The sequence below is a fragment of the Cupressus sempervirens genome, chromosome 10, assembly GCF_028749045.1.
Source record: "Cupressus sempervirens isolate cs-2001-9-10 chromosome 10, ASM2874904v1, whole genome shotgun sequence".
NCBI classification, from domain to species: Eukaryota; Viridiplantae; Streptophyta; class Pinopsida; order Cupressales; family Cupressaceae; genus Cupressus; species Cupressus sempervirens.
In genome coordinates this window covers 682,141,879-682,164,732 of record NC_143127.1, presented here as the reverse complement: position 1 = coordinate 682,164,732, position 22,854 = coordinate 682,141,879, and the positions used below count along the sequence as shown (strand labels likewise).

Here is a 22,854-nt window from a genome sequence, read left to right as displayed (position 1 = left end):
CCAAACACCCTACAGAGTTAATGAAAGCAGATAACAAAAAACAACACCAAGGAGAGAAGAAACAATGAGAATTTTATTCACTCGTTGTGATATCAACAAACATGCCTAGTTATAAGGCCCTCTAGGTTACGACCAATACAAGAAGATAGCAACTTCAAGATCCACGATCTCTGCAAATTCTAACTGTAGACTTACTCCTCTATGATCATTCGCATTTCTTTCCAAACTCTCTAAGCACTCTCTAATCTAAGCCTAAAAACCTCCACTTATACTTTCCAAAATGGCTTACATAAGATTCTAAATCTTTACATAAGAGAAGGTCGACTACATAATAATATGCGTCACATCCCAATGCACGATCCTTACATTAAATTCATGATTCAAATTAAATAAACAGATTGGCTCTCACTAAGTACCAATCATAGATAAACTTGATCAAAGAAGGAACCAAGTAGCAACAAACCACAAAGCTCACTCGTCCAAAATAGGAACTTGGCCAACACTGCATGAACTCAGCCAAAACAGGTTCTTGGCCAAAATTGCAAGAACTCGGCCAACAGTGCAAAATAAACAAAGATGAGCAAGATTGTAACATCTCATTTTTTCGAGTCTACATTATCAACTAACATACTCGAGAAATATAGTTATTACTTCTTTTTCATAGGAAGATAGTTAAATCAGTTTCGTTCATATGAAAGAGATTGATAGTTAAAATCAGTTAAACAAAATTTCTTAACTAAGAACTTAAAAAACACCATCAAGGAATTTACTATAGAAATTAAATACACATACCATAGAATTTGAACTAATAAATTATTGTAAGAAGGCTTATGCAATCACCCCTATTAGTCCACAAATACCACTATAACAAAATCATATAACGACTACCATTCAATATTGCTATATCAAAATGAGATGATGATTACTATTAAATACCATTATATAAAATTAGGGCATCGCAAACCACCTTATCAATTAGGGTATCGATTACCAGTGGATCATTTAGGACTTAAGATACCATTGTATCACTTAGGGCTTCAATTACCACTGGATCATTTAGGGCATCAGATACCACTCTACCAATTAGGGCTTTGGATACCACAGAATTCAATTAGGGCTTCAAATACCACTGTATCATTTAGGGCTCCAAATACCATTGATTCAATTAGGGCTTCAGATACCACTATATCATTCATTTCCTTCTAATTTCTTAACTCTGGCAATAACTCAAGATTAGAAACTATGCTCATATTCGATATTCATATAAATGAAAAAAATCTGTAAATCTACCTCTCGCATCTAGGTGTAAAATAACTGTAATAACTCAATTAATCTTACCTTCTTGCATATACATCATAAAGGAGATAATACATGTTTCCGACAAACAATTGAATGCATAGGTTATCTCTATCTGATGCACGTCCGACATCTTGGGGAGAGGTGAAACATTGTCAGAGGCTTAACCACCCAACCTCAAACCCCAACTTATCCCCACACAATCTCCAACGAGAAAGACCCTCCCTACCCGGAATTGGACTTGGAACATTTGTCATCTACCGAGCAATCTTGGTATCTACACCACTTGATTTGACAGCAAGAGATTACAATAACATGACCATGCATGAGCTATTAAATGATATTATTCTAGATTTAAGGTATCATATCTAACTTTATTTTCTAAGTCATTACAGACTTCATCTCACCTCTTCACCCTTTTCCATGGCTATACAGTCGATGATTCCTAGGTGTTTGGATCTCAGAGCAATCAGCTCTGTCTGTTGATCCCCAACAAATTCATGAAAAATATATATATTCTAGCTTATCACAATCTGTGATTTGAAAAGGATGTTTTTGAAGATTGCAAAATTTATTGTTTCATTAATTAATTAAATCATATATGATTTCACTTTTGTGTTCTTGCAGATTTACTCCATCTCTTCACCATTTCATGGCTTCTTTGTCGGTGAATCCTAGGTGCCTAAAAGATTATGATCATTCTATTTTATTTACACCTCTTCACCATTCTATGGCATCTTGTCGGTAAATTCCTCGGTGTTAAGAGAATTTAAAAGTATTCTGATCATGTTCGGAAATTGCAAAAGCATGGTCACTAATGTTGGTTCATTCAAGCATTCAAGTTTTTACAGCTATCATTATAATTATGTTTAATCACAAGGATATTCAATGAATACCTTTAATGAACTCTATGCAAAGCTAGGAACCAACAGCAAGGTATTATAAACTAATCTCAACCTAACAATGCATAGTCGGCTATGGTCAAACATTCAAATTAGGAAAAGAAGAAGTTATGTATATGAAAACATATTTGCATTATTCTCAGCTCTATCAATATGTAGCCATTAGCATTCAAAGAAGGAAGAACTATGAAACACAAATGCATATGTTATATTCTTGTAGCCAACTATATTCGAGCATATGTTCAACAAAGAAGGGATTCTTATGAATTACGATGGCAATTAAACATGACATTTTTTGTGATTGCAGCCGGTCTAGATGTGGCTCCTTCCGTCCTTGGCCAGAACCCCTGCTGGCAAGTTGTTTCACCCGCTAGCTCTGAGACTTGGGTTGCAATTTGCAAAGTGTTGGCAAGGCAAGAAAGAGAACAGTATGATACGAGGTGCAGACAAAATGAAATTTTCGACTGAGAAAGAGACTCACGACTTAGAAGGAAAACGTGGCAAACATGGAAAAGGTTGATTCTACCTTGGTTGATTCACGGCTTGTTAAAAAAGGTTTGTCGAGACTCCTCATCTTCTATCGGTTTTACAGTAAAGAAATCCATTCAAATTCCCTAGTGTTTAATTCAATTAAAACAAAAAAGAGGGAAATTACAAGGTTGGAAGATAAAGTTGGAAAGATTATAAGACAATTTGAATTGCCAAATATTAAATCGACTTATCATGCCAAATTTTAATCAATTAAAAACAAGAATATTAAATTGAAAAGAATAGAGTTGGATGATTATAATTCGAATATGATAATTCAAATGTTATTATATTCTTATATGTACATGTAAACATCACTTTATTAAATTATTAAATTATAATGGTGCCAAATCATTTTTATATTTAGATGCATGTATATAAATATTTATTAAAATAATATGATGAACGATCAAAAATCCTTGGAGGTATGTTTTATATTTCAACTACATTATTTTAATTAAATTATTTTACGTTTTAAATTATTTATTTAATAGCTCATGTGGGTCCCATAAATGTATCCTATTTCAAGACACTAGGTCCTCAACCCATTTGCCTAGTGATGGTGATGCTCTTGCCTAATTCTTTTCTGGCAATGTTTCCACCACTTCGACATGTTTCTTGCAAGGAAATTCTCTGTGGTTAAATTATATTATCATAATAAATTATTTAATCATAAATTATCATAACGATTAACCATCTTCTCAATTCCATGAATTCGTGATAAATGATCAACTAGCTTGTTATCTTCACTTGAAATTATAACAAGTAACCATCTTACCATTTCACAAGATTATAACCAAATTAACTGTCAATTGACTTCATGTGAACCTCAATGGCTATATTTTACATTAGGTCAGAATTGGGATGTAACAAGGATACTAAGGCAACCCAGGATGCTCCTGCATCATTCCTCCCCATTCTCTCTTATAGGGCAGATTCCATACACATCTTTGTATTGCTTGCTCCGATGCGCATTGATTTAGGGCTACCGTAGCCTCTTAAGCATGTGCCTATTGGTGGGTCTTTTTCTAGGTGGTCTCTACCCCTTTCTAAGACATGTACCCCTTGTTTCAATAGTTTAGTAAATTTTGCTACCTTTGATTTTCTACTTGGTTTTTATTGGGGTCAAATCATATAGGTCATCGAAAGGTGTCCCTTATCTAGGATGTCTTGCTCGTGTTGGTGCTAATCATATTGGGACTTATAGTTTTACTCAAGCAGCTAGGTATCTTCCTATTTGCTTGCCACAAATGCACCATTTCTTGTAACAAATTAAACTTGGATGTGGTTTATGGTGACCATGTGGCTAATAATGAAGATTTTGTTTCTAGCATAGAGGTTTTGTGTGTTATTTCTCAAACCTCTAGCCCGCTCTCCCCAACATGCACAACTAGCATTTGAGCTCTTGTTTGCCCCTTGTGGCTTGTAAATTGAATTTTTCCATTGCACTAAGGGGTTCTTTCACAACTTTTTTTTCTCTTGTGTGAGGATAGAAATTGGTTGGGTTGTCTTTGGTTGCAGGAAGAGCACTCACCCTCAGTCAAACCCTAATCTACCTCATTCAATCCACTTCCAGAACCAGTCATTACGGATCTAATGCAATTTAGACTTCAAAATATTTGTCATTGATTTTGAGAAAGTTCCTACAAGACCACTACCAACTATGTCTATCATTTTTTGAAGGTTGATGATTCCACATTTTACATGGGGCTTTCAACTTTTGCTTATATTTTAGTGGATATTAGTATCTCCAAACCTATACATGACGATATGGTTTGGATGGTTGGGAACGGAGCTTGGATTCGACCACTTCATTAGGAAGGTCTCCCTTTTTGGTGTTGTCGATTTTCCAATTGGTCTCTTGGCTTTTGTTTTCTCTCATTTGTGTCCAAAAGGCCTCACTTCTTGGTGGACAAATGTTATTGGTAGTCACTTGACTGTCAAGGATGCTTTGGTTGTTGACTTTGCTCTAGACTTTGATGGGAATCTTGCTTCTGTTGTGGCCCTGTCAATACCCTGAGGTCTATTGAGTTCCCTCATGCTTCACATTCTCCACATGTCCCATCATCTTCTCTTGTTCATTTCTCCCTTCTCATGTGGTTGATGTTGGTCATTTACCTAGTCTTTCTATTAATCCCCCTTCATTTGATTGGTCTTCTGGTGGCAGGGTCTTCTCTTGATTCTCCTTATGGTGGGACCTTAGATGATAGCATCAATTCAGGGATTTATTTTGGAGAGAACATCTTAACTTTGGAAATATTGTATCATAGAATGCATGAAATAGTAATTTGGTAGGTTTGTTATAATATAGGTTATTATATTAATAGTACAAATTGTTTTGTTAAAACATTTCAATATATATGGGAAAATCATCTTGAAAGATTCCAATAATGTAGGAGGTTATTTGATGTACTTAAATAATAATAAAATAGATTTTCTTATTGTAACTTCTCTAAGCTCTAATTCCCTTTCAAGGTATCAAACTATTATCATTATTGTATATCTTTCTTTATCTTTTGAAGTGTTGTTACGAGGCTTTGGCCTTTGTGATGGTAATTGTAGCATATTAGTCTACTAAACCTTGATTATGGTTGACAATATCCTATTGAAGCCAGTAAGGTAGGACCTTCTGCAATGAGAATGAATTAGCACTAATGACATTTCTACATGATAGGAAATTCTCTAGCACACAATCACAACATTAATTATTGGCTCCAAAGAAATTTTCTTCCATTAAGGTCAATGCATCAAGGGCCTTTGTTGCAAGTCTATTGTACTTTGTCACATTCTTTACTGAAGAAGACGTCACTTAGACATTCTTATTGGACAAGACAAAGTGATTGATGAATCAAACTGCAAAAGTTGATACACATGTTGAGGGGCATCAATTTACTACAAAGCTTTATTGCAAGTTGTGCAACTCACCAGTGTAGAAGAGATATATGAGATTTGAATTGTTTTTATGTTTTCTTGACTCTGGAGCAAGTGCAATGGTCAAGTACTATTCTACTAGGAATTAATACAAGATCTTAGGAAAAGTGTTTCTATTGGGAGGTCAAGCATTATGCAATGAAACTCTTTTTGAAAGATGATGTATATTCAAATGGGCAATACAAAACACAAGTTGTATGAGATTCTCTAGGAATTATTAAGTTCTAATATTTTCCAATGGCAAAGGAAAGGTGAATGTTGAAGGCACAAGATATTAGAAGATCGGTTGCTATTATGGTCATTTGTTGACTTGAAACATCAACCACCAATTAACTTTTGAGAGTTGCAAGTTCACCAGTAGAGCAAACATCACAAATGTGTTAAACCACCTAGATGGGATGAATGATTATATTCATGTTAGTCGTCTATTGTTAGGTTTGGTAGATATATTATAACTTATTTTTTACATAGGAGTTGTTATAGTATATCAAAATATAGTATTAGTCCTACAAAAGTGGTGTCAAAGTTAAATAGCATCATTCTGTAAGTTGTTAATTGTCATGTCAATTGTATTAGTGTTGATTATTTCAAAGGAGCATTTTTAGTGGAACCCAACACCTTCAAAATTATTTAAGTAACAAGGTAGTCAAATTGTATTTCTTTAAATGGAGAAAATAGTATATTAATATAAAATAGTGAGAGCTTAGAATTTCATACATAGAAAATCATATTATAGTTCGTCCCTATTGAAAAGGATTTATAAGATGTAATAAGTGGATGAACAAGAAGGTTGATGGAAGCACAAAATGGATTGTGAAAGATTGAAGATAAGATAAGATAATAATATTAATATCCAACAAAAGACCACAACGAGGGTCTATGGGATTGGAAGCTTACATTGAGAAAATAGCAGTCAAACAGAGGACCAAACGGTGTCCACAAAAGAACAAGTACAACAAAAGAAGAAGAAAGCAAGAGACATAACAGAAAAGATTAGGTATCCATCCTCATAGGGAAAAAGTCCAACAACGACTTATTAGTGCAGCTACTAGAGGCCATGTGATGAAGCTGAGTGCTACGAGAGGAGTGTCGCTGGCAAAGAGGTCCCCTACAGGGTCTCACAGATCTGGAATGGCCCGTATTAGGGAAACTGTATGGACGCTTCACACCTCGAACCAGAGTTAAGGACGAGAAGAATGTCATAATAAGTTGTGTCTGGGCCTGACTCCTGGGAAATGAAAGCTGTAAAGTATGATCATGAAGCTATAAGGACTCACGGAGATCCCAATGCAACGCTGATCGATGTACTTGAAAAAATCCGAGAGGGATCTGCAATCTCTAAACATATAGTAAAATCTCCTTCTAATCTCGTAGTATATGGGGCATCTAAAAAGAAAATGAGTCTCAGATTCAGCCTTAGCTAAGGTACAAAGTGTGCACACCTATCCTCTCTAGCAATATGGTGATTGACCTAGATCCGAAATCTATGCGAGCCCACCCTGAAGAAGCTAAGGAAGATACGCAGGATGTGTGTCCAGTATCTGTGTAAGTACTCAGGGCAAACAATAATCCCATCCTGAATCTCTAAGAAGTGCTCGGCGCAGAAAGCCATCCTCAGACGTAGTCCCCCTGGAGGATCCACCCAGGTTCGTACAATATACTACCTGTAGATGTCAAGTCTGACATGCCCGTTCAACTCCAACCAAGAGGGGAGTAGATGAGCAGGAGCGTCTAATGAAAACCGGTATGGAGGGAGACAGTCGATGTTGATCCCAACTGAACTCAGCAAGATAGTCTCTCTGGTGCATACCTCCACCATATTAACTTAACCAAAACCTCAAAGGAAGTGGGGGATGGTTTGAATGCTTTCTTTGGGTCAAAAGAAAGAAGTATAAAGGAATTTAAAACAAAAATTGTTTGGATTAAAAATGATGAAAGGTGATAACAAAGTTAAACATATCAATTAACTCCACTCCCTATTGAATAAGCTAGCTAGGATAAATGTTAAAATAGATGATGATGATTCAAAAGCTATATTGTAAGATAGCTTGCCTCCTAGTTATGGAAACATGATTTTCACATTAAACAAAGCATATACTACCCTAGAAGAAATAATATCTATTTTGATTGATAAAGGAACTAAGAAAATTGACTCAATCTAGAGGAAACAACAATATGTGGAACAAATAGGCCTAACCAATCTTCCAAATCTAGTTGTTTTATGTCAAAGGGAAATTGTTTCTTCAAGGATAGAATGTTGAGTTCCTATTACAAGTAGAAAGGACATATTATTATGAATTGCACTTAGCTTGTCAAGGATCTCCTTCATGGCAATCTAAATAATAAGATAGTAATTCCATATGATAATGAAGAATGCTTTTTTGAGATGGCCACTAAAGACCCTGCACTTGAAAATAGTGAGGAACATATTTTCTAAAACAAAACAAATGTATATATTTTTTATTGGATGTGTTTGTCCTCAATCACAATCCTTAGTTGTTTGTGAATGGATGCATAAGTCCCTATTCACAAGATGATGTAAATAATTGGATGTGTTTGTCCTTAATCACAAGAGTTGGTATTATGATTGGATGTGTGTATCCAATCATAATTATTGTCAGTAGATGTCCATCCATGTTCATAACCTTGATCTTGGGCAGATGTGTCTGTCCCTATACAAATTTGTGGTAAGACCTTGAATACTTATATTACCTGGTTCCATGGCTTCAAGTGTTTGTCTCTATGGTAAGATAATAGTAACTTAAATATACCAAGACTTGTTCCACTATTGCTTGTCATGAGTAGATGTGTATGTCCCCTTACTCATACCTTATGACAAACTACTGAAACATAGTCATTAAGTATTGTTGTTCCACTTTCCCCATTTGGAGAATGATGCAATATAGGGGTGTGTTGGAAACATTGCATCATAGGATGCATAAAATAATAATTTGGTACAGTTGACAATAGTTTTGACTATTGTATTAGTGGTACAAATGGGTTGAGTTACTAAAACAACTCAATATATTTGAGAAAGTTGTATTCAGAGTTTCCTATAATTTAAGAAATTAAGCTCCTATGCAAGTGTAATGTATTTGAATAAAAAATAAGCTTGCATTATTATTATTTTTCTTATTGCAGCTTTTGGGTGTTTCTGTGCTCTACTTTTCCTTCCACTTAATTTGTCCCTTCCTCTTTCTCCTATTATGAAATAGAAGCCTTTAGGGTGGAGTCAGGACCCCTAGTTTCTCACCAGTTATTCCCCCATCAAAAACATGATTGTCTTTGTTTATTTTTATCAATTTCACAGCTAGTAGTGGCTCGTCTCTTTTGCCTCAATGATTGTAACTTTTTTGGGCCCTGCCCACTTAATCTATTCAAAACAATAAGTGTTTTAAAAGCTAATGGAATGTTAAAATTGCTCTCCATTAATTCTAGCATTCAAAATAAATAGAGAGACTAAAAAGTATATGATACAATAATGCTTAATATTATTGAATTCAAATCCAAATAATAGTTCTATTTGTAGAAGCCCGTTATGAGTTAATGGTTGATTATCCCTCATCAAAAATAGGGGCTTTATTGCCTAGGTGGGTTGTCGTAAGGGAGATTGCCAAATTTATCTCTGTACAACCAAAAAAATAACTCCATGCCAGAGTCAAAATTTTATGCAAACTCAAGCATACAATAATTTCTGAAAGAAGTCAATGTTTGTATCAATATTAATAGGTTTACATAATTACCTTCAACTATACCAGCTAAATAGCAAAATTTGGAAAAGAGGAATGGCCATACAGAAAAAGAACCACTAATATCTGTCAGATAATGGTTAAATAACCAGCCCAGTGGAATAGTAGACTAAAGAAGCTAATATCCTTGAGTGATATAAAAGAACGGGGATGTTGAAAGACAACATTGGTAGAACAAACCAAAGAAGATGTAAGTAGGGGATATGAAAATTGCTAAAGTTTTCCGTTGTCCATGTGATGTTAGGAAACTGCCTTTAGGAACTTGGCTCGATGTAGGATCGTTTCCGGTATGATCAAATGACAAGACCATTCAGTACCCTTCTGGTTGAAAACCAACACTACTCCGTCCTGTGCTTCTGAGCTCTGATTTTCTTGTTCACTACGTGCTTCAGAAATAGTGATTATGTGTGGATCATTTACAAATAAATTGGAATAGTTTTGAATTTTCATGTTACGGAATTCATTACTATAAATTGTATGGCTGCTATTAGCCATCTGCCGCTTTGAGAAACTCTCAAGCTGCAGTATACTCTCTAGCAGATCAGGTATAGCACACTTTTTCTCTCTAGATTGGTGTCAAGTTTTTAATTTTTGTAGTAAGAGCTTTAATGTTTTTGGCCACTTCTGAGTTGTTTTGAGACAGAGTGAAGGCTGTACAGAATCCAAAGGGCAGATCCACCTATCAAGTTAAAGACCATGGTAATTGGTTTGGTATCTGTATTTGAGTTTTGATGCAGAGTTTCTCTGCAGCCACTTGTTAATCTCTAAAGCAATACTCTGTTCCAGGGAATTATTTCTCTAGACAATGAATAGTATCAACACAGCAGATCAGTTTTACACACACTGAAAATATAGCAAATTCTTTTAAGTCACTCCCTATTCCTGCAATTCAACTCAGTACTATATACAGAAACAAGTACAGCAGATAGTGAAGAACTGTAGCATGGGAAAATTACAAGAACACAAAATATATGTATATCCTTCAGGAAAATGGCAGCAGACATAAAATGATATGCTGCAGGAAGTAAATACTTGTAACATCGATAATATCCTCTTTATATGAGAAGGAATATCTCTAAACTGTCTAACTACCCCCATTTTACAATCATCCCTCCTATTTATATCCCCAGAGGTCTCACTAAGTAAAAGACTCCTAATTTAACTCTATAAATAGCATATAAATAAACACCTGTTTCTCTAATTCCACAAAAACGCGGCTATTACAACTGTTAAAATTAGGAAATTAAAATTCTCAACGAACTCAGTGATACATGAAAAATCCTGTTATCCCCTGATCAGTGGTGAACCTGTTTACATCAAATTTGAAGGGTGATCAAGAAAGCAGAGGAAAGGTCATTGGATGAGCGATTGGTTCATTTTTGTCTCGAATTGATGCCAAGAGGACAGTCCCCTTTGGATAGCCGGGATCGCTCTTGCTCTTGATCCAGATATTCAGTGTGTAAGTGGGATAAGAGAGTATGGGGATGAAGGGATTTGAGTCTTGAAGATCAGTTATAGATTAAGACACAAGTGGATTAGGGATTCAGGAACAGGAGAGAAGGGTTACATGGGTGTGGATGAGTGGGCCTGGTGATGAAGGAAACATGTTACTGACAGCAAAGGGTGAAAGCTTTGGCTGATTATGCATATGTTCCGTGAGAAGACACAGGCTGAAAGGTGGACAGTCATGGTCCTCACTTCTAGTCAACTGAATACTCGTCATTCACTTGCTCTTTGGAAAACCATTTCGTTGAGTTGCATATTTTGACCCCCTACGTTCCAACAATTCTGTTGGTTCATGATGTGGGTTCATTCCTGCAGCAGTTGAATGAAAATTTGACAAGAACATTTTGCAGTGCAAATGGCAAATGCAGATTTGTGCAGATTTGTGGGTAAGAGCACTCACTTGTGGCACATTATGTAAAGTAAGCCACTAATGGAGCACTATTTATCAGGATTCTGACAGCTGTGATGGATCTTGTGGATTGAATGGCATTTGCAGACTCTTCCACCATGTCGTGCCCAATCAGTTCTGATATCCCCTGCAGCATAAAAAAATTGTCTAGTCTCTTTAAAATATAATCCGTATCTGTGTCGAGGACAAATGATATTTGGATACCCCTGCAGTGCTTGTTTCGACCTCAATCTTTTGCAAGGGCTCTGTCAATCAGCACCAAAGTGCTGCATAGAAGGAAAATGAATGCGACAGTGAATAGCATTGAAGTGGATTCCAATAGCAATTGTGAAGGACTGAAGCATGGAAGATAACCCAAGGGGAACCTAAACATAGCCCAAGCCAAATCAGGCATTGAAAACCCTCAGCTATATTGAAAAATGATCATAGTTAGGATAGAAAGAAGGGCAGTAGAATAGAGTGCAGTGAAAATTTAAATACTAAAAATATCAAAATGGAGATCAGCATACTTGCCAATCTGTCCAACTGAAGTGATTGAAGAGAATAATTTAAGGAATATAGTTATACAAAGGTGACGATGGGATGGAAAATAAAAGTGAACAAATATATCCAAGGGATTTAAAACAATTTTGATAAAGCAGTAACATTGTTATTAATCATCCATGTGAAACTAGAAGCCACTAGGCTCAAAGGCCACAATTCATGACTTGATTTGGTAAATGCAAGGTGATACCAAGATTGAGTAGCAGGAGAAGATGGCTCCAAGATTGATAAGGTTATTCACAACTCTGTGCAATGTCCCCACTTTTAGGAAAATTGATTTGTGATAATTCAGCCTAGCTTCCGAGTTTTCCCATAATAGCTACTCAGTGAGTTGGGAAGAACACCAAAATTCTTGGAGCGCTCAAGTTGTCTTCAAGAGATGAAGATTGGAAATATATACAGCTATATATTACAGTCCCAACAGTGATAAAGTTTCAAAAGTAATCCTATTGACATTTATTATACAGTCAAAAGTAAAACACAACAACGAAGTTCACATGAGAGTCTAACAAATTTATAGTATTAATGTAATGGTTTAAATTTTACACCCCCATGTAAAATGTCATTTTTGCATTTCCCTACCTTAGCCTAAGACTCAATCGCATGCAATCCCTATCATCTACCACCATTAGCCAACTGATCACCCAATCCAAGATTCCTAGCCCCAACAGTTTTGGAGAAGTGTGTACCGCAGAGATGTCTGTGCAGTGAGCTAAATTCCGCGAAACTGTAGACGTGCAAGATGACGTCGGAGTGTTACAAACTATCAACCTACATGTGAGATTCTATCTGAATGAATTTTAGACCCTTCATTTGGTCTTCTTGCACTTCTTGGACTTCTTGCTTGGTTCTTCCGCTATAACTTGGATAAACTCTTCATACACCATTTTGTAGGTTTCTCCATTGTTGAAGTCTTCAAGCTCTCACATTTTGGCTCTGTGCTTCTTGCTTAGGCTTCTCTCTTCCATAGGGGAGTCTTCTCACCCCTTTTACTTGAGTCTTGATAGGATATCATTTGTCTTATCTCTCTCTATTTTACTTGCACTATTGTCTTTATTACCTCCATTTGATTATCTATCACAAATTCTATCATGACAATTAGGTTGTTGTTCAGGTGGAGACACCAAAACAGAGACTTGCATAAGGCAAGTCTCCAAACACCCACTCAACCTATTTCTCTTTTTTTCTTGTGTGCAGATTTTTCGTGGAAACATGGACTTCAAAAAGGAGATTGCATTATCAACCTTTGTAACTAGGTTCTACTCATCTTTCTTTCTCATCCTTTACATTGCATGTAACTCGTTCATCATCTTGTTATTCAGTCTATTTCAATACTGTATTTGCAGCATAATCATCCTATTCATTTATTTCTAGTATTACTCAGAGACGTGTTTCCAACATAATTTGACCCATCTAGGAAACTAGTAAACTTGTTGCCTGGCTGTCCCATAAAATTAATTTATTTAATGTTTGAGTTTTGATAATTTGTTTGACTTCCATTCTCATGTGAATCCTCAATTTAAATTATTTAACACAAACATTATAGGTTAAAACTTATAGTTATATAATGTATATAAGCATGCTTTATCCATGTTTTCATATGGACATTTGAAATTTTGTTGTCTATTTTAAATTTTCCCTATTTTCTATACCAATCATTCCTACTGTTGTCCCCTAAACCAAGGAAAAAATAAATCATACCAAAAAACCACTTCCCTATCACCATGTCCCCCATCCTGAAAACCCAAGATAACATAGTTTATTAATGTTTTATATTACTTAGAAAAGTTCTAAGCCATTGGTTTTGTATTTTCAATTTTGTCTTAGTCATCCATACCCAATCTCTACAAGACGCCAGCATAGCATCCTGCTGTCCAACTTCCACATAGTATTCCTAGACTCACATTTTTGTCTAAGACAGTGAGCTTGCGGAGTTTGGCATTTGTTAATAACATATATCTCTTTTGTTTCCCCTAGTCAAAATATTTTTAGTTGTTTGTTTACTTTCATTATAAGCATTTTGATTTTCTGTTAACTAAGTCACAATTAAACACTTGCATTCAGCCACATTGAAATAACCAAGCAAGAACTCTTATTACGTCTGATCTCCCTAGCACTTCTAGCTAGCAAAATAAGGTGGCGCAAGGAGATAGTCCATCCCTTGAGACTTCAACCAGTCTCTAGGTCAGTGTACCTTTTCCTTCTCAACAAATAATCAATTGTCTGCATAATTCATGGCAATGTGCATATGAAAAATAGTAGTACTGCATACACCAAAATACCCAAAGGCCACAAGTTTGCACTACAAATGTCAAAAACTGTAAAGCTTAATTATGAAAAGCAAAGTTTGATAACTTGGACTCAAATTAGCAGAAATAAATTTTGGGGGACTGCAATGATAGGCTATACAAGGTGTTAGATGTGAGAAAAACCCAATGATAGAAGGGATGATTGAAAAGATGAAGCAAAAGTGAAAAAGGGAATGACTGACCATCCCTCCAATTTTAGTGGTCATCTCAGATGTCCCCAATTTGTCTCAAGACCATTAGTTTGCCCCCTAAGCGGTTTCAAAGATGTCCACTTCAATCAAGGACATTCATGAAAAAAGGGATACATTTTAGGGGCACCTAGGAAACACCCCCAAGGCATCCCCCATCTCTAGAACATCCCCTTCCTTTAGAGTGTCCCCAAGATGGGGATGACCCCCAAAACTGCAAGGGATGCATCCCTTTGCACCACTAGCTATATATGGAGCCTCTTGATGCTTTTAGGATCCATTCCTGAATTTTTTGGTGCTATCCAGGCTTCTTTGAAGAGCAAATAGTCTTTAGTAAGTCATTAAGTTGCTTCGGTTCATTATAGAATTCCATAATCATGCCATCTAAATACTTTTGCAACTTGGATAAGCTACTGAGTTATTTAATAATTCACTCAAGTTGTCTAATGTTGAAAATATTGAAAGAATTTAGTGTACTAGCTCATAAAAATGTATTAAAATGTGTTTTAAGTTGGATGTCTAGGGTTGAGAGACTTTGCACATAAAAAATTAATATTAATTCTTCTAAAAGGTCTTTGTGAGGGGAGAAAAGAAATCATTAGATGTAAAAATTGAATATTTCCCTCCAGAAAACTATTTAAGATGTGGCTCATTTGTGAGGTTTGACTAGTGAATGTTATTATGTTATGTTGTTGGAGAGAACATGGGTCATTCTAAAGCTTTTTCGGCGGATGGCAGATTTGTAGGTGGGGTGTAGGTAGTGCATGAGTTTATGCACTACTTACCTACAATCAAGAAAGTTGTAGAGATTTTAAACTAGATGTAGCCAAAGCTTGCAATAGACTATCGTGAAGTTCCTAAGAAAATTGTTGGAAACCTATTGGTTTAGTCCTTGTTGGATAGATTGGGTACTAAGCCATGTATTTGATACTCATAAATTGTTTTCCCACAAGTCGTTTCTATTAGTCTCATTGCCTCAAACAAGAAGACCCCACTAACTCCATATATCTTTATATGAATGAAATATTCTCTAGGGCATATTATTAACAAATAAATAATGCTAGACATCAACCTATCTACCCATCTTCTGGCATTTCTTAGGCAATTTTTTTGGCACACTACACTATTTGGTAAAGAAAATAGAAGGCTAGCTATAGCATGGAAATAAGTGTTAGATATTTATGTAGCAATGTCAGGACAGCACATAAACAAAGAAGTCAGAGATCTCTTTTTCCACTGACCCTCCAAAATGGCTAGTTAGAATAGCCCATACTTGTTGTGAGCTTTTCACACCACCGTCCCATTGCAAATGGAGGCCCCCTCTTTTTACTTTGGCGGAAAGAGTAGCGGTCATAGGTTCTTTGAGCAATTTTGGCCTATTGAGTAGTGAAGCCTATCAATGATATGCACAAAAGCTAGGCTAAGCTAGTCAAGGAGGTGAGATTGAAATCAAGGGATTTGTGATGAAATGAGTAAGAACCTTTTGAGAATCCTTATTCCAATCTCAATTTGACCGTAAACATCAAGAAAGGTTGTGGGAGGCAACAATGTAGACGGTTTGTTGAATCCTAAAATCTATAGCTAAGTCTGGAATTTTTTGGAAACTCCTAAAATCTAGAATCTTTACTATAACTCCTGTGAAGCTGAAAACTATCTCAAACATCCTAATAGTATTTATATAAAATAAAACTTAAAGCATAAGTTAAATATTATATTTTATATAAATTCTCTCGCCCTTTGAGCTGAAGAAATTCACTTGAAAATTTGGGGAGTTAACTTGCAAATGAAAAATCTCAACACAAGGTTGGAATCTAACCACGTCTTAGGATTGACAATCCCAACAACCCCCAAAATTCTGCACCTACTAAAAGCAGGTTTCATGTTCGAATTGATGAGAAAAGTGAGGGAATAATGCAAAATGATAAATTTTGGATGAAAACCTGCCAAGTTTAAATAATCTCAAGGAAAGGGTGGAATCCACTCCCTTCTTGGGATTCTTAATCTCAAGAGCCATGAGATTTCCACACCTCAACCAAACCATCATAAAAGGCAATCAATGACAGGATTTGAGATTATAAAGACCACCGCAATGATCCCAATTCATGGCATAGTTGGATGAATAAAGGATGAAATGATAAGTTTGAACTTTAAACGAAGTAAGCAAGGGTGAAATGTCATGAAAATCCTAGAGGGATAGCGGAATACATTGCCTTCTTGGGATTCCCAGTCCCAACCAAGGCCAAATTTTCACCTCTCCCTTTCTTAGCAAACAAAAGCTCATTCTAAAGCATGAGGTGAAAAGGAAATTTCAAGTTAAGGGTGACATTTTGCACCCCACAAGAAGATCAGATCCAACCAAAGAAAACAAGTGAGGGTAGGGACTTTGAACGTGACAAGATGTAATCTCAAGGAGGTAGTGGAATCCACTGTCCTCTTGAGATTCTCAATCCCACGATTGTTATGAATTATGCCTCGCATTAAGGTGAATTCCATGAGGCATAATGTGAGAAAAGTTTAGATCTTCAATGAATGAAAAAAATCCGAGGCAAGTGCAAGCTATGAGAGGAGAATCCGATCAGATGCTAAAGGGACACAATTGTTGCCTTTCTCTATTGCAAAACTGGAGACAAGGGTTCTTTACCAGGAGACAAGGCCTTCAGAAACAAGGGCTTCTTTTTTTTGAGCTTCAAGCTGGAGATAAGAGACAAGTGTTTGTGGTCAGCCACTATAGTCAATATTAATAATTTGTGGGTCCATTAGCAATCGACAGAAACAAGTCTGCCCCACAGATTCTGGGGACGCAAAGCAACATTAGCCAGCAGAAACAGGATATTCTTTCTAAAGCGGGAACTAGTCTGCTAGGTTCTATTCTGTCTTTTGGCATACCTCTCTTTGTTCTTTTGTGTTTTTGTTGAATCACTTTTTGTTTGGCAATTTCTCAAGCCTTTCAAATATTATTAACCAAAAACAAAGCGAAACCGCAAAACACTATTTCACCTCTATTGGCAAAACTTAGAGAATCTGTTGGAAAATGGAGAACAAAAAATTTTAGATTCTAGTAAAACGAGAAACGACATGGCAACAATAAACACCAATTTTCAAACTAAGATGACAAGTTCAGAGGCAAAAATAGCAACAATTAGAGTAAAATCTGGGATAGAGTCGTACTTTATCACAAGGGAGTGACTTAAGCAAATGAAGGGTCTCAAAGAGATATACTAGAACACATGCCTATGTTTAGGGTGTTAACGCAAAAGGGCTTTTTTTGTCCCTTTCAACTTTTCCGAAATACCTTCAACAACTGCACAAACTGTCATTTCGAGTCCTAGTTTCAATATTCAAGCCACGGATGCAAAAATGCACAAAGGGCATACAATTTAGGGCATCATCAGGATAATAAACCAGCCTCGAGAGAGAAATGTGTGCATGTCAATGCAAAGGAAAAGTAGTACAAAGGAACCCTAAGACGTAGCAAGATTCAACAAGCGAAGTATGCAAGAAGAGGGAAACTTACAGATATACTTCCAAGAAATATGCTGAAAGGATAAGATATAGTTAGGCAACATGAGCATAAGCAAATTAAAGGAGAGGAAAGTAAGAACATCGAGTCCCACTCTACACCAGTTTCAAAAAACCCTGAGGGGGGATCTCATGCAGTAGATAGGGTAGAAGTTGGAGAAAATGGAACCACAAACACATACAACCCCTCTTCAACACCCATAACGTGGTGTTCCGATTTGTTTGTAAATGAATTGATGTTCATGAAAGAGAGGCTTCAAGTTTTAGAAACAAGGAGTCGTGTGGAGAACAATAGGTTAAAGGAAGTCATTGAATGCAATCTGAAGCTAACATACGAAAACAAATTACTCAAAGAATAGTTTCAAAAACTTCAATTTAATATGAAAAAAGGGGAATAGGAGTTTATTCTATTAAGGTAGGCATTAGATGAAATAAAAACAAGAGGAGGATAGAAAGAAAGTGGGGGTGAAAAAGATGAACGCAAATTAAAGAAATACAATCTGCAATGGCAAACATTGAGTTAAATAAAACCAACTTAGAGAACAAATAGAAGAAGTCAAATCATGGACCCAAGTAGTGAAAGGACCGTCAAACACGCCAAGTGAGTTCATAGAAAAGCAAGTAAGGAGGCATGTCAAAGAGGAGAAAGATAGAAACATTAAGGCAACAAATATCATCAATAAAGGGTTAAAAGACTATGGAGAAAAGGAGAGCATAGAAGATTTGGCAAGAGACTTCCTTAAGAACCATCTAGAGTGGCATGGAGTAACTCGACAAGCACAAAGGGTTGGTAAATGGACGAAAGATAGCATGAGCAGACATGTAAGGGTCATTTTGAAGAATACGGAAGACAAGAACATGATATTGAGGAACAAGAGGCTCCTCAAAGGCACACGCATATATGTTGATGAAGACGTTACTATTTTTCAGCAACAAGAAAGAAGGAAAGAATGGGAAAAAGAAAAGGCAGCAAGGGAGAATAGAAAGTGGGCCTGGTTACAAAACAATAAAGCCCAAAATAATGAAAGAATGGAACATAAGAAATAGGAACTCAGGGCCCCCCAGGAACACTTAGATATAGTTAGTTGGAATTGTAGAGGTTACCCGTGAAGAAGAGGACCTGGTTTAGAGTCCATAGTTAAAGGTAAAGTTATTAATTCGCTCATGGAGACGCATGAACATGCTGGATGCAAAGTGCCGAAGTTTGAGGAATACAAAAAAAAATCAGTTTGGAACAAAAGAACCGATAGTGGCAAAGGACATGGTGGAATCACTATTTTGATTAAAGAGACTTGAGGCAGATGTTTAAGTATAGAGAAAGAAGACCCACACAAACAGAACATGTGGCTGAAAATTACAGAAATCTAACTGCAATAAGAATGGCACATTGTTACTTTGCTCCGAAGGGATCAAAAACATACAAGAAGAAGAACCTAGATCAAGATGATCCTTACACAGCACTGAAAAACGATATCTCTATTTTTTATACTCTAGGGGAAGTCCTAATAAATGGTGATTTTAATACTAGGACAGAAAATCATCAATTTCTCAATTTGAAAAGAAGCTACAAGGAAAGAAGTGACCCGTTATGGTTAGAAGAGGGGAATGATCAGTTTTGGAAAAGAGCATCAAGGGACAGCAAAGGCAATGTCAACCATCATAGGGCAGAATTACTGGGCTTATGCAGCTTGTATAATACGGTAATATGTAATGATATGAAAGTGTGGCTACATTAAAGATGCATTACATGCAAAATGTACAATGGGCAAAGCATTGTTGACCATGTTATATGTCCTCAAAATCATGTCAAAAGAGTAAAGGAGATAGAGATAAGAGAGTGTCCTATTGAGCTAGGGTCAGACCACAACCCTTTTTTTTTTTAAATTGGCCTTTTACTCAAAGAAGCAATAGGGAGAAGAGACCCACGTTAAACAAAAGAAAGGATCCTTACATGGCAGAATTATAATGAACCCGGAAAATCAGAAAATATTTTATCATGCTCTTAAAAGGTTGATATGGAGTCCCGAAAGAGAAGTTGCACACACAAAATAGCAAAGCGTAAGAAAAGATACCTTAGTTCCTCTACTTCACAAAGCATTAGAGAAGTGTAAGAGAACCAAACCCAAAAAAGAGGCAAAAAATACTTTTCCAGCAAACCCTTTTGTTTGATGAAGACTACAAGTTAGCAAAGAGAAAGTTGAGAAAGAGAATGAGTAAAAAGAAAAAAGAGTACGAAGAGTTGCAATAAGGTAAAAAAGAATCCTATGTAAAAATGACAAGGATGGAGCTGATCACCCAAGATAAACAAAATCCCAAGAAGTTCTGGAAAGAACTGCAAAAAAGAGAAAGCAGGTAGAAAAAAACATCATAGGACCCCAATGGCTTGAATATGCAATGATATTATATGAGCACAAGGAAGATAAACATAGACCTCCAGTAATCAAGACCACAATGAACTTTTTACAATTGAAGACAGCTTCCAAGGCATAAAGAGATTGGCGAGGGGAAGGCCCAAGACATTGATGGGCTGCAAGCTGAACATCTAAAATGGGGCAGTGATATCTTGGCACCTCATATTTATTGCATCTTTAATGATGTCAATAAAGAGGGGATCCTTGAAAATCGAACAACTAGCATGGTAATCCCTCTCCACAAAAGAAAAAACATAAATAACCCATCAAATTATTGCACTAATATGATTAACCCCCTCTTGGGGAAGCTCTTTGATAGCATGGTTGAACACAAAATAAGAAAATGGGATGAATCAGAAGGTAAAAGAGCTAAGGGGCAAGCAAGTTTTAGACCAAAGCACTCCACTATTGATCATGGTGTTACACTCAAATTCTTGGTTGAAAAAGTATGGAACACATAGGGTGCAGAGGCTTTTTGCTGCTTTGTTGACTTTAAAAAGGCATTTAACACAATCCCACATGACAAACTTTGGCTTAGAATGGAAGAACTGAAAATTCCTATTGGACTTAGAGCTGCAATGCATAGACTATATGAGCAATTTGTGGATAAAGTCAGAACTATTGATGGGATGTCAGAGAGCTTTGGCAGCCATTAAAGTGTCAAACAGGGATGCCGCCTCTCAACAACCTTGTTTGGGATATATATTCATAAGTTAAAAGAATGTTAGACAAGAGTAATGGTGATGGGGTTCAACTAGCTAAGTATGTGATTAAGCTACTTCTATATGTAGATGATCTCATTTTAATTGCTAAAATTAGTCTGAGGGAACACTTGAAGGCACTCGGTGTCTTCTGTCATGTGGTCAAGAGCAAGTGAACACTAGCAAAACCAAAGTGATGATTTTCTCTTTGAAAAGACACAAGAAGCACAAAACAATTTCATTTTCAATGGCAGCCTGTTAGAAATTGTGGATGAGTACAAATACGTTCGAATCAACTTCCACAACAAACTCGGTTGGGAAACGCGTGGAGCAAAAAGAATTCAACAAGGTTGCAAAGCACTACACTCTTTACAAAATAGACGCAGGAATTAGAAATTATGGGATTGGAAAACCAAAAAATGCTCTTCGGTTTGTTGGTTACCCCGGTGATACTTTATGGATGTAGATTTGGGGTAGCAGCATGTCAAATCAGAAATGGAAACAAGTACAAAGAATCCAAAAACATTTAATAATTAGCAGTCTCAAAATTAAAACAACAATTCCCTATGAAATCCTATTGCCAAAAATAGAAATATTCTCTTTAGAGACCTTAGCAATGGCTGGGTTATTATGTTATTTAAAGAAAAACTCAAAGTATGGAAAATCATTGTTGGTCTAAGTTGATCATAAAGGAAACTGTCAAATGGGTGGAAAAATGGAATGTTAGTATGCATGAATGTCCAGATAAAAATGATGGAATAAAAAAGTTTGTGAAGAAAAAATTCAGGAGTCTCATATGGTCAAAACAAAATGGACATGAAAAAGACTATTATACCAAAGAATTTAACCCAACGAGAGACCATGAGGAGAAAGCATATATAGTAGTAAATATCAAATGGAGAGATAAAATTCTCATAGTGCAACTTAGGACGAGCTCTCATCATTTGAGGTGTGAAACGGATAGCTGGATACCAAATGAAGAGTGGGAGGAGAGAATATGTTTATTTTACAACACGAGAGTGATGGAGACTGGGCGACATTTTCTCATGGAGTGCCCAGCATACAATGACATCCGGTCCAACTATGGGGATATTTTAGAAGCAAACAATTTAGGTACTCTTTTTGAGGAAACACAACCAAATAGGACAGCAAATTTAGTGATCAACATCATCGAAGAACAAACTTCAAGAAGCAGCTTCAAAAGGCTGCTTTGGCCTAGTGGATGTTATTAAAATCATTCATTCATTCAAAAACATGAAGGAATGGAAAAGATAAATGTGGATTGCAAGAGTACGAGCAACCAAAACTAAAGGAGAGAAGATGAGGTAATTTCAAATCTAAGTTTGAAAGCATCAAGTGGTAAAAAGTGGAGAATCAGTCCCAAGAGAGGGCAGATTCTCCCCTCTACTTGAGATTCTTAACCCTAAGAAAAGCTATAATTCCGCCCCTTGATAAGGCAAAAATTCCAACACATGGATGCTTTCCACCATAAATTGGAGGTACTTTGGGCATGTTATAGCCTTCAATTCACACAAATAAGAAAGAAAACAAAGGATAAGAGCAAGAGGGTGATGATATGTTGAGAAAAGAGATGAAAAAACAGATCATTTTAGCCTTCAAAAACCTTAAAATCACTAAATTTTGCCTAACAAGCTAAGTAGGGGATGTGCAAATCAAAGAAATTGATGTTATTAAGGAGATGAGGATTCAATTGGAAATATTGGTTCAGTCTCAACTAAGGGGCGAAATATGCCCCCTAGTTGGGATTCATAATCCTAGCAACCACAAGAACTCTGCCCAAACTTGAATTAAGACAATAAAAGGGCAAGGAGGTGCAGATAGTTTATAATTTGATGAGAAAA

At 36.2% G+C, this 22,854-nt stretch overlaps 1 long non-coding RNA gene across 1 annotated transcript; it reads right to left on the bottom strand.

The window, feature by feature from the left end:
* Window positions 1–10,358: 10,358 nt before the first annotated feature.
* LOC149535654 (uncharacterized) lies at window positions 10,359–12,001 on the bottom strand. Its single transcript, XR_016356863.1, has 2 exons — window positions 11,313–12,001; window positions 10,359–11,221 (listed from the first exon to the last, which is right to left on the bottom strand). It is a non-coding gene; the product is annotated as an uncharacterized LOC149535654 (long non-coding RNA).
* Between the last annotated feature and the right edge of the window lie 10,853 nt (window positions 12,002–22,854).